We start from the raw sequence: 13,741 nt of genomic DNA, 5'->3' as shown, positions 1-13,741 counted from the left end.
AGGTCCTCCTAGTACTAGGGTACCCTTGTGTGAGACTGTGAATGTTTTGAATGATAAAAAGGCATCTGAGGATACCCAAACTAAAACTAACAATCTTGATAGTCCTGATGCACTTGATCATATCTTTATCGACCGTAATAACCTACCTGTAGAGAATAGCTATGTTATTATAACTCCACCTGTCACTCAAACCAACTTCGTACCTTGGATCAAAATATTTTGGGATCTAAGTCCTCTAGCTTCTTAATACAACCCTAATAATATTACTAATCTTGATACCCATATCTATACCTTTAATCAAAGCCTATTTAATATTAAAGATGACATCCCCTCAAGGTATCCTAAATTGTTGGATTGGGACCAATATGGAGCACCAATCTTCAATCAAATCAACAATGATGATGCTTCTATAAATGCCTTTGAAATCTATGAAGGCATTATAATTGATGAACATAAAGAAGAAATTTGTCCAAAATTAAACACATTAGCATATTTTGGGGAGTCAACTCTGTCATTGGTCTCAATCTTCCTAGTTATTCCTTATATCTAGCTACTTATACCTAAAATTACTACCTAATTTGTCCAACACCCAAAATAAAACCTCTATCTAGAAAAAAATTGAGCACATCATCATCAGTGACATCCTATACAAAGGATCCTTTGACCCAATTATCCTTAGTTTTCTTGACTTCTGAGAGGTAGACATTGTCTTACATACAATAGTATATCTCAAGGCCATTCTAGTGGTTTGAGTCTAACTACAGACTTGGAAAGAATCTTGCATAGTTATAGTTACTCATGGGTCTAGAGATTATTAGATAGAAGAATAAAAAATGGATTCATTCATCAACAACATCGATGAATTTTTCTAAAATTCCTAAAAATATATCAAAAATAGCAAAAAGTCCTAAAAAAAGAAGCAAAAAAATGAGAAAAAAAGTCATGAAAAAATGGATGCCTTGATGAAAACTTGGCAAACAGATGTCTTTGCATGAAAATTTGAGTCAAGAAATTTTTTCTGTCTAAAAGTGAAAACTTGGAAAATAGGCACTTTGGGTAAGTACCATGGTGAAAACTTGGCAATCAGGCACCATACATAATCAATCATTAATCCTCCATCTATCGGGATAACATCTAGTTCCCCCCCCTGTCATTCCTTGACAACATCCTTCATATTATGAGACATCCCTATTCCTTGATCATGGCCCATGAATTGGTAAATATCCATTATTATCTTACCTAAGCATCATCAGTTCCTACATACTCTATCTTTGGCCTTTATACATAGTTTGTGTCTTGCCTGGGGCATATTACCTACATAGTGCATGATTTTGAACTTGAACTAGGGGCATATCCCTAAGAACATGTCATCCATTGGACTTATTACATATTGGATTGGAGCTAGCACTTGTGAATCTTTTATGATCTTGAAAACATCCTAAAAATCTAGATATGATAACTAAAAAAATCCAAAACATTCAAATACAATACTGAAGAAATCCTAAAAATTTGAATATGATCCTAAACAAATTACTACAATTCATAAAATGTCTTGAATAAAGCAAGAAAAATCATAAAATGTCCTAAAAAAACTAATAAAAATCATAAAGTGTCTTGAAAAAATCCCTAAAAATCATGTAATGTCCTAAACAAACCAATAAAAAGCATAAAATGTCCTAAAATAAACCCTAAAAATCATAAAATTCCCTAAAGAAATGAGTCACACAAAAACATCAAATATCCTCAAAAATCCTAAAAATCACAAAATTTGCCAAATTTTTTGCAATAGACCTTGTAAATAGTCAATGTGGACAATCACCTCTTTTCCTTAAACACTTTCACTTTCACAAATTGAAACTCAAAGAACTACACTTCAATGACAATCACACCTTGACCTACTATCTAAGAAAAGTGAACCAAAAATCAATCCAACTCGTCACTATCAATTGAACCAAAAATCAAAATTATCACATCACCAATATTGAACAAACCAAAAACACTAAAAAGAAACTAATAATGGACAAGAATAGTTGTTGACTCACATTGTTTAGTGAGTTATTTATTTTTTATTTTTCTTTCTTTGATCATGTTCCTATGCCACTCAATGATATAAACTAATTTAGAACAGTAGTCAAGGTAGTTCATGGTCATTTTTTATTTTCTGTTTGTTGAATGTACCTTTGAGTGTATATATGCTTCATGAGGGATAAGCTCATTTTTCTGCCTACATCATTTTGGTTTACATATAAGGCTTGCATTTTCCCTCTGGCCCTTTATGGCCATGATGTGTTGCATTTTATTTTCCATATCAAAATAAAGCTCCTTTGACATATGGTGCACTTTAAGAAAGCAAAAAGTCCCCACCTCATACTAACTAGTCCTCATCTCATCTCCCCTATCTTCTAACATTCGTCTCATTCATCACCACCATGGTCTTTTAGTATGATACACCACAATAATCTTCATCTTGCATTCCTACATCCCCAAATAATCATTCACTGTATGTCAACCTTTGGTAGATTCCAAACAAGTTTGGCCTAAGTTTGAGCTAGGTTTGACCAATTTTGGTAACATTTGATCATTTTTTTCTAGGTTTACCTATGTTTTTCCCTATTTCTAGGGTTTTGAACATGCACACCAAGTTTTGGGTCATTTTGTGTTCATTTGCATTGTTTCTATCATCTACCTAACTACCAATCAATTTCCTACCATGTTTGACCTAGGTTTGACCAAGTTTGGAAATATTTGACCATTTTAAACTAATTTTACCCATGTTTTGACCTCTTTTTATGCATTTGGGCATGCACACAAAGTCTTAGGCCATTCTAAATCTAGTCAAATTGATTTTAGCCCCCAGAGCCTTCTAGGGCATAGTTTGCACTATCAAAGCATAGTTGTGCTTCCCAACTATGCGTAGGGAATACTTGGTCATCTTAGGGTGGCTTTGGAATTACCAAGTGTGCCCTTTTCACACTTGGGTGCTTTTTCTACACACTTGGGGTAGTTGGATGCCTAGAATTGTTCCTAGAGCTTCGATTGACCCCTGTTCTACACTCCAAACCCCATAACTTTTGCATTTGAGCTCCAATTTTTTATCCATTAGTTGTATTGGATTCATCTCTTCATTTTCAAAAATTGACCTATCATTTTTATTATTTGGTAAATTTATTGAGGTGGCACCCATATATATCATCCCTACTAGGGAAAGTTGTTATAGCTTTCTCATCAGGTACTCTTTGACGCAATGCTCTAAATCACATTCTATCAAAGAAGAGCAAAATGTAGGCACTCAAAAATGTAGGATTTGAGAAAATATGCAAATCAAATAAATGAAGTCCATGAATGCCTACATGTAGAAAACCTTTCATGAAGAAGAAAAAGACAAGAAGAGGCAAAGGTTTCATCTAAAAATACACAAATTGTATATTCAAATGAAGAAGAGATTATGAATTACAAAGAGATCAATCCTTATAAAAGGAGATTGAAACCCAAAAAAGGGTAACCTAATAAGTTACAAAGGGTAACCTAAAGGTGAAAATTATTTAATAATTACCAATTAATTATTAAGTAGAGAAAGCTTAAAAATGCATAAAGCAAAATCTTAAGAAGGGAGAAAAGGTAATTTAATAAATGAAATTAAATTAACCTTTTTCTCTAACACCCCCCCTTAAGATGAGCAATAATGCAGTTACAAACAATGTCGAAAGAGCAAGGAAACTACAATGTAATGCTAAAAGCAAACTTGGGTCTTGGAAACAAGGCTTGATGAGGTACCCAATCACAAATTTTTTTTTTGTGAAATGGAAAAATAGAGAAAACCCAGTGAGAAAAACTCTACTTCAAAAAGAGATAGTTGAAAACCTAGTGAAGGATTGTAGAAGCCTCCAACTAGAGGAATGTTCTAGAAAATACGAACAAAGAGTGGTCATGAAGAAAACCACTAAAGCATGAAGAAGCTGCAAACATGTCAAAAAGAAACTATTGATATGTATAACCTCCTCTAGAATAAAACTTGACCAGGTAGAAAAGACTGTAATTTGCATCAAATCAGGAGACAAACAAAGGCAAATAGTTGAACTCAAAAATATAGATGACATAAAATACCAAAGCCTACAAAGCTGATCAATCAAACCAAGGAAGGATACAACTAAAGTAGGAATGAAAAGAAGAGTGTTTATATGGTAGATGATCCATCTCACCAAAATGCATAGGTATCTAGCCATTGTAATTTCCTAGTACATAAGATCAAATATTGAATATATAGCTCATTCCAATGAACCAAGGAAGCATTAGAAACAACAAAAGAACCCCCCTAATGTAGACAAGGGTGAGGTGACAAGAAGCTAGGAAAGTGGGCCAAAAATCTCCTACAAAATAGAAAAAACCAAGAACATCAAGAGTGAGGAAGAGGTACAGACACCTATAAAGACACATGTCATTGATACATAATGGGGCTAATTTCATGGAAGGAACACTCACTTGACAAGTAAGAAGACACTAAAAGGAAAACAACTATCCCCCCATGGCACTTTATAATGTAGTCCAAATACAATAAGTCATAATGATGAAAAAGATCCCAAAAAGCAAGGAGTGGCACTTTATCTCAATGTGTTTGTAATAAAAATTCTTACAATTGATATCAATAATGACCAAAGGGGCAAAGATCTAATACAATAGATAGTACAACCCAAAAGAAGAGATCCGATGGCATGAAAACTATCCCTAGACCTGAAACATTGAAGATATCCACCATAGTGCAAAAAATAAAAAAAACATGATAGAAAGAGCATGGAGCAAAATCTAGAAGAAATTATAGCATTTCTAAAAAGTAGATAGAACCAGCTTTCCAAAAATTTAATGTTTTCAAAAAATGGAGATGGGACACTCAAGATATGCCCTCTAGAGTAAAAAATTAAACATGTAACTTTGACTACCAAAACAAGCAACCAAACTACATCAAAACTAAAAAAATCCTACACCAATCTTTCCATCTTAGAACTATCTTTCTAGCACTTCTTTTAGATTGAAAAAATAAGTTTGTATGCTTAAGTTACATGAAAAAAACCATTAGTAGGTCAAAAAAGGACTTGACGTGCTTGCAGGGGGTCTTGATGTAGTGTTGATGTCATGTTGACATCAACATTTCACTAGCTAAATTTGATGGCCAAGAGGTCATCACAACAAAAAAAGACTACCATGTGGAAGTGTGGACCCAAAAAAGATATCTGGCACCTAAAACATGACAGGTGCCCATGACACCATGTGTGTAAAGTAGTGGTGGGGCTACTAAGGTGGTAGCCAGAGAGGTAAGTGACTGGAGGTGGTGGACTAGTGGTCACAAATAGTGAAGGTGGCAACACAAGAGTAGTGGGATCCAGGCAGAGGTGGTGTCGTGACCACAAATAAGTAGCTACCATAAAACTAAAAAGCCAATGCTGATGCCAAGGGGCTAGGTTGGGATGCACTAGGAAAAACTTTTTCAGCACTAGGAAAACTTTTTTTTGGTCAAAAAATGAAAAATTGTACATTTTTTGAATATTTTTGTATTTTTTTAATTTTTCTTCATCGTGAACTATGTGTAGAACCTATACGACCTTGCCGAGCAAAAAAAAATGCCTTCCAGATCAACATTGTCCAAAATGGACAAACTTTATATGGAAATGAGGGTTTTGACACCTTTTGAATCCATTTGTGAGGTTCATTTGGCCTCAAACTATTCCAAAAATTAGTAACCCCTTATTTTCTTAGGAAATACTCAAAAAAGCTCTAGATCTAATCTATCAAACCCTTATTCTTTCTTTTTCTCCAAATACCAAACAAGCTATAGCAGATCTAGCTCTGATACCATGTAGGATTTGAGAAAATATACAATTCAAATCCATAAAGCCAATGAATACGTGCATGTAGAAAACTTTTCACGAAGAAGAAAAAGACAAGAAGAGGCAAGGGTTTGATCTAAAAACTTGAAAAAGGGTAACCTAAAGGTGAAAAATATTTAATAATTACTAATTAATTATTAAATAGAAAAAGCTAAAAAATGCATAAAGAAAAATCTTAAGAAGGGAGAAAAGGTAATTTAATAAATGAAATTAAATTAACCTTTTTCTCTAACAAAAAGTGGTTTGTTTCTACAGTTTAATTAAATTTTCATAATAACTTGTCCCATTTTCTCATTTCACTAATTTTGATCTTTTGGACAACTTGATTATCATTCAAGCATATTTTGATGGTATCCTTCATCATTCATATCCTCTTCCACATCAATTGCAGATCATTTTGGAATCAATTCTCCTTTTACCCAAAACTTTATAGAATTGAATCCAAACTATTCTAAAATCATCAAAACAACATCCATTCAACCCAAAACCATTCCAAATCAACCCAGAATCATATCAAATCAACCCAAAATCACCTTAAAATCAACCCATAATGATATCAAATCAACCTAGAATCACCCCAAATGAGCCCTAATCAATCCAAAACATGTCAAATGTCTGAAATAAATTATCTATCCAACCCTAAGCATTTTCATGCCCTTCAATATCTTGGAAACCTATCAAATCTAACCATAGCACTCTCATGCCCCTCAATGCTAGTTCAAACTATCATTCTCATCATCAAATCATTGATATTGTCGAGTCTCTTAGTATCAGATTATGATATTATCAAATCAATTTAATAACACTAGCATTGTCCATCGATGTTATTATGATAAATCTTACCAATCAACTGTGATCCTATGGAAATTAAAAGGATCATAAATGTCACATGTTCTTAATCCATGTCATGTTATCAATTCTAACCAATCGATCAATCTGATCATGACTTTGATCTACCCACCATCATCCTAGTTGATCTGCATAGTCATTGCATTTCATCAAAAGGATAATCATGAATTGATATAATCAAATTGGCCAATCATTTTATAGGATTAGATAACCCATAATATAATCCTATGTTAGTTCAATTACTTTTATCCTACATTACTAATTATCCTTTCTAACCAATGTTCTCAATTAATTGATATTTGCTAATTAATTGATTCATCTTCGTAAACTATGGGAATTCTCAAATTCCTAAGTCCTTTTTTCAATCTCTAATTTCTATTTGTGTTAAATTATAATTTTTTAATTAAAATATTCCACATAATCTTGACATGTTGACATCTTATGTTGTTGATTCTCCATTTACACTTGGCTAAAACATGTCATATTTGATATATTTTTATTCCTTATGCATGTCTATAATAAGTCTCCATTGTCATAGATTCTTGTCTACAAGTGGCTTTGAAGTGTCATATGCACATTGTAAATTCCCATCCACTTTTAGCCATGTTGAATTTCATGCATCATAGAATCCTAAATTTGGAATCTTGTGTCATAGATATTCTAAGGAATATCAAGCCAAGTTGTACATTCAAGGTGAAAAGTGTCCATCTCCTCATTTAATTATCTTCTCTTGCATGTTGGCTATAAATTGAGCCACATTACTCTCATTTTTTATCCTTAGACCTCCCTTAGAGTCTTCAATCCTTAAGAGAACATCCTTATAGTCTGTAATCCCTTAGAAGAAATTAGGCTTGAACCACACTTCTAGTATTCTCAATAGCATCATCATATCATATGCATTTTTTTTTCAATTGTATCGGTACTATAGGCAATTGGAGCTATATCAAATGGAGAAGAAAGAAGGATATGAGAGCTAAAACTAAAGAGGGGTTTTTGCTTATGTTTCTTTTTTATTTTAATTGGCTTTCAAAGTAGATTAGAAGGGTTTAGTGTATGTTTATTGAGTTTTTGTGGTTTCTCATAGAATTCTAGGTTCTAATCCATTTTCTAACCCTACATGGTAAAATACAAGGTCATTCCTTACCTAGGTGGTATGGGATGAGGTTATCCCTTACTTAGGTATGTTCTAAAAAAAATTTGGGCTCAATGTCAAACACTACTTTTTTTCCCTCTTTGGGCTCAACCATTCTTAGGTTTTTTTCCTCCAAAATTGATATAAAATAAGGCCTTCTCTCCTCCTCTAGGCATCCACTTTGTCTCATCTAGTTTCAAGATATTATTTTTGATTGGTTACTCACAAGCTATTTTTTCTCAAGCTTTCAAAGTGCTTTCAAAGAGTTGTCAAGCAAGAAAGCTAGGCATTCAAAATCTTCAATAATGATCATACATTATTCCTCCTAGGTCTAGATTTATCATGATAATAGGCCATCAAAGAGGAGATATACATTCATATAATCATTCATCATTAAGGAATATTGTAAGATTCTACATATGAAGTTCTATATTACATGATTTCCCTTTTGGTTTTTGTGTTGAGTCAAAGCTACTTCTCTAACATACTTGATCACATATAAAATATGATTACATCAACATTGATATAGTATTGTCCATTGTTATATTTTCTTCTACTACATGATATAATTCTTTTATCTATCTTTATTTTTATTTAAGGATGATTTTTCAACTAAGGCTTGACCAAGGAAAGACCCTCCCTACTGAACCATTTTCTCTCCTTCTTGTGTGTTGGTCCAAGTTTAAAACAAAGGATTCAAGTGAAAATCTAAGGGCAATTGTTAAAGAATTTTATATATATTTATTTTATAATATGATTTAAGATTTTTAGGTAAAGGATGAGGTCATTCATGACCCTGTAATTACAATAACATGAAAAGTGTAGATTTGACATCCCAAAGTGTAGAATTGGGGATTCTAACTTCAATATTTGATCATGTAAGGGATGAGATCTTTCCTAACCTTAGGTCAAGGAAAAAGTCATCCTTGACCCACCAAGTCATCCCTATCCAACCCATAAACAAAATCCTACCCAGTTCAAATTTGGCAATTTCTAAGAGCTCAATGCATATACAAAGTCAATACAGGTTTTTTATTACTAAAAAATAACCTATTTTTCCTTTTCTCTTTCTCTTATCTTTATTTGTTATGTTTCCTTGTTTAGATCATATTTGCACATTTTTCATAACTTAGGAATCAAAGCCAAGGAGATCCCATTGATTTTGAAAGGTTAAGGTCTCATGCCTATAGCATTTTTTCCCTTACTAGATTTATCTGGATCTACTTTGTATGTGAATATGTGCAAGATCATGGTGTGCCAAAAAGTGTTGATCTGAAAAATATGTAGTTCTGAAATGCCTCAAAGAAATTCAAAATCCATTCCAACTTTTTTCCCACCCATCTTGATACTAAATGAAAACAATTCATAGCTTTATAAGGCCTACTATATCTTTTGATACCAACCATATATGGTCAACTTTAAAAATGTCCTGAAAATGTGTTTTTGGCCTATTCTTGTGTGTTTCTTTACTTCAAAAATATAGCTGGTAACTTTTTTTATTAGAAAAAATTGATGAAATGAAAAGGGTTTCTTAAGAATGTTCTTAACTTTCCATAAATGTAAGGTTTGTCAAATTATGAGTTTAGTAAGTAATTGTTAGGTATTTTCTAATGGAGTTATGTATTAAGTGTTGATTGACATATTGCTTGAAAAACAAGTATAACTTTCAAATGGTACAACATTTTTGAAATCCAAAAGATGAATCACATTCAATGCTTCTTCTATTATAAAGGACACTTTTTTTTTATAGAGTTTTGAATTAGTTAAGGTGGTTAGGCATGAGAGTTTTTTATTCCAAAAATACTAAAGTAGAAAACTAATAATTATTTATTTATTTAGAATAGAAATACCCAAAAATATGTGTCACATCCACACATGAGTCTACTTCTTCAATCTAGAATATTATTTAAAAATATTATAATTTAATTTTGATTAAGGTGGTCAAACATATGTCTACTTATTTTTGTCCTAAAATTTTGCACTATTGCATAAAAATTCAAAATTTTGACCAATCAATTTTTATTTTTTTCAAATAAGGCCAAGTAGTTTAGAAACTAAATTCAATTTCTTAGAGATTATTTTCTCTTGAATTTTTGATATAAATTTTATAACAAGTATAAAATTGCATGTTATGTTGAGATAACCATGATTTGCTATTTTTTTATTGCTACTTTAGAGCATAGTTTGGTTGACCATGATCTTGCAAATACCCATGCTTGACCTCTTCCTCTTGATATTCCAATTTTAAAAGATGAAACTACATATATACACACGACATTTTATCCTTTGCACTTTTCTTGATAGAATTTAAGTTTTTTGTGTTGAGAACTTGTTTAAGAACTATTGTAATAATGAGTTAGAGTATGTCTTCGAGGAAGTTGTGTTGGTAATAATTTATTGATTTATTACAAGAATCCTCCAATAATTTGAAAAAAGAAAATGAATATAAGTGGAAGACATCCTATAATTCTATACAACTTTACCAATATTTTGAATGGAGCTTAGATTTAGTTTTCATGGAATACAATGTTGAAATTTTCATGATTAAGATTAACTTCTTAAAATTTCTCTCATTTCATTTTAAAAAATCCCATTATCATTTAAAGATCTTCATATATTTTGTTTATGCCTTCTTAATTAGTACAATTTTTTTGACAATTAAAAAAATTCACATAGAATTTTATTGATATATTTATTAACTTACAAATAAATAATAATTTATTAGTGGAGGAACCCATTGACATCATCATAATCTAGTTACTCTCATTTTACTTCCTTTTTCAATAATGAGGTTAAGGGGTTGCCAATGTCTAATCCATGTGAGTTAAACCTGGCTAAGTTGATAGTGCATATCATGTGAATTTCTTGAGGGAATGGGACAAGGCTTACTCTCATGTCATTAGGGTTATTAAAATAAAAAATATGAGTGATCTAGTTCCTATTAACATAAATATCTTTGTGGATTCTTTTCAAATTTTAAGTGCAACATGCACAAATATTGATTTTGAGAGAGGAAAAAGTGATTATCATATTCAAAAGGAATTTTTGAAGATATTTTTATTTCCAAATTAAATGCATAGGGTTAATAGAAATATTATCCCCATTCCCAAAAAGGTTGAATAAACCTATGATTTGAGTACTTCCAATAATTATATGACTTTCACTATTTATGGTTTGTGCAAGGTGTTGGGTGTGGATGGTGACAACGCTATTCATGAGGGTATTTTAATGATGTGTCATTTAAATTGAAAATATAGTGGTAAACATTGACTATGACTTTGTGGAGTGTTTGGTAAAGAATATAGATGAGGGATTGGTAGAAATTCAAAACAATTCTTTAGTTATTGATATTAAATTCTATTCAATCCTTTGTTATTTGATCTTGTATGACAATGCTAATAATGCAATTGATAAAGAGATGACTTTGGAAAGATAAGAGTTTGGTGTTCCCATTCCTCTTCAATTTTGGACTTGTGTATGCGATAGTAGTTTTTCTCAATCTTATTTCTTGTAATTTAAAAACTAAATTATTTTCACATATCTAGATTTACTTGTAGTTGGTAGAGATAGGTTGTTCTTGGGAGTTAATAAAATTGAGACCTTCTAAATTTTTTAGTAGTTCATCAAAGAAACATAACTCAAGTGAATCTTATTTATTTGATAAAATTACTATATTACAAGGATATGGTTGTCCTTAACCTCCAAACATTCTATCAAAATTTGTGCCTCCAAGGATTTATGTAACTAAGTTTCTATCGATATTTTTTTGGTTCAAAATATTATCTTGCTAATCATAGAAAGAGCACATTTTTGCCAAGAATTTCAAGATTTTTTGATTTCTTTTCTAGTAAGAATTCTTTAGATATATTAAATACTTCAATGAAACAATATAGAATGATCATTACTCTAGCTAGATTTTGTGACCTAGAAAAGTTTATCAAAATCAAAATTTCTTAAATGACTCCCTAGGTAAAAGTTCTTGATCATGAAATTTTGGATGAGGAGGATGTGGTGAGAAATGTGGTAGTAAAGAATGAGGTACAAAAAATAAGAAGAAAGTGACAATGTCTAATGAGAGTTTAAAATGAGTTCAATGAAGCTAATAGTAGATTTTTTGGATTTTATCATAACATGGAATACTTCAACTAAATTAATCAAATGATTGATTTATATGAGGATATCATGGGAAAGTTCATAGAGAAAATTAAGGTGGCTAAGTAATAGAATTCCATGGAGGTTGTGTCTCCAGATAGTGAGGATGAGAATATAGAACAAGAGGACGATGGATCTATTGATGGGGCATAATCAAGTGATTGATTTATATGAGGATATCATGGGAAAGTTCATAAAGAAAATTAAGGTGGCTAAGTAATAGAATTCCATGGAGGTTGTGTCCTCAGACAATGAGGATGAGAATATAGAACAAGAGGATGATGGATCTACTAATGGGGCATCTTTAGAACATGAGCCCCCTATCAAGAAACAAAACATTAGATCACATAATAAAAAAATTATAAAATATTTTGCAAGAAAAGTGGTCAAAGACACTGGAAAGTTGTTGCAAGAAATTATAAGGAAATTAAGAGGAGAAAGAAAAGAGGAACTATGAGAACAAAAGGTTTTATCTTTAGTGAATTTAATTGATGATAGAGGTTTCATATCAAAACGTTTAATGAGTGATTATAATTTCATAAATACTAAGAAATTTATTATTTTTTATTGAAAAGGAAACAAGATGAGTTGAAAAAAATATTAGATTTGACTAATGAGGATTTGAGAAAGAATGAGGAGGTCCTTTATGGTCTACAATAATTTGACCTTGTAATAATGGATTTAAAATTTGATAAGGCCAGATCAATTGTGAAGGATAGTGATACTTTATTACTTTCTAGAAGGGATATACAATCCACTTTCCTTACTAGTCAAATTAGAAAGCATCTAGATCCCATTTTTAGACCAAAGTATGAATATGAAGATTTCATAAGGGGATAAAGTGTTGATCCTAAAATAAAAATATTTTCTATATGGCCTTTGGACCCTATTAAACAAAATCATCATATGGTAAATATTGGGGGTAAGCGACATGACCAAATAATTCTCAATACGATAAACACATCAAATTATGAGGTGACCAACATGTTATCTCAACTCTCATTTTTGAATAAGGCTAAGAAAAATATCTTTAGAAAATATATACAAAGATGTATCAAGAGATGATCTATCTTTAAAATAAATATGCATAAGAATTAATGATATATGCTAACTAGGAGATGCATGTGTAAGAGTTAAGTGAGAGGGTTTCTACTATTCCTGAGATTACTAAATCATCAGGTGATGTTCCCCTCATTTTTGTTGGTGTTTCCTTCCTAGAAAATGTTATTTTGATGTTAGAGGAATATGCATGTAAAATTTGAGGACTTGGAAGGGGCTTTTAATACTAGGGGAGTTTATTTTTTAATGGAGCTCTTGTAGCATATATTTGATATTTTGGCAAGAAAATTAATATTTTGTATGGACACCATGTCTCCTAATTAAAAATATTAAGGTTTTGTGATGATGCTATTAGTGTCTATTCAACATTTAGTTATGGAGAATTTTATTGATGGAAAGTTTGGAAATTATAATGCTATGTAGGGATGATATGTTTGATAAGATTCAAGGGACCATAGATGAGATAACTGTTCTTCATTCTTTAGTTTCCCTTTTTAAAGGTAAAGGTCTTTTAATAAGGAGTAAGCTAAAATAGTTTTTGAGGGCTATGATTTTTTGGTACCATCAATTTATGTAAAGGAAAAATTATTTATTATTTGTGGATATGTGGATAGGGGAGTTTGATATAATAATGATGAATACTGAAATAATTGAGGAATTCGAAGAAAAA

The sequence above is a fragment of the Cupressus sempervirens genome, chromosome 1, assembly GCF_028749045.1.
Source record: "Cupressus sempervirens isolate cs-2001-9-10 chromosome 1, ASM2874904v1, whole genome shotgun sequence".
In the NCBI taxonomy this organism is placed as follows: Eukaryota; Viridiplantae; Streptophyta; class Pinopsida; order Cupressales; family Cupressaceae; genus Cupressus; species Cupressus sempervirens.
This window is presented reverse-complemented; position numbering follows the sequence as displayed.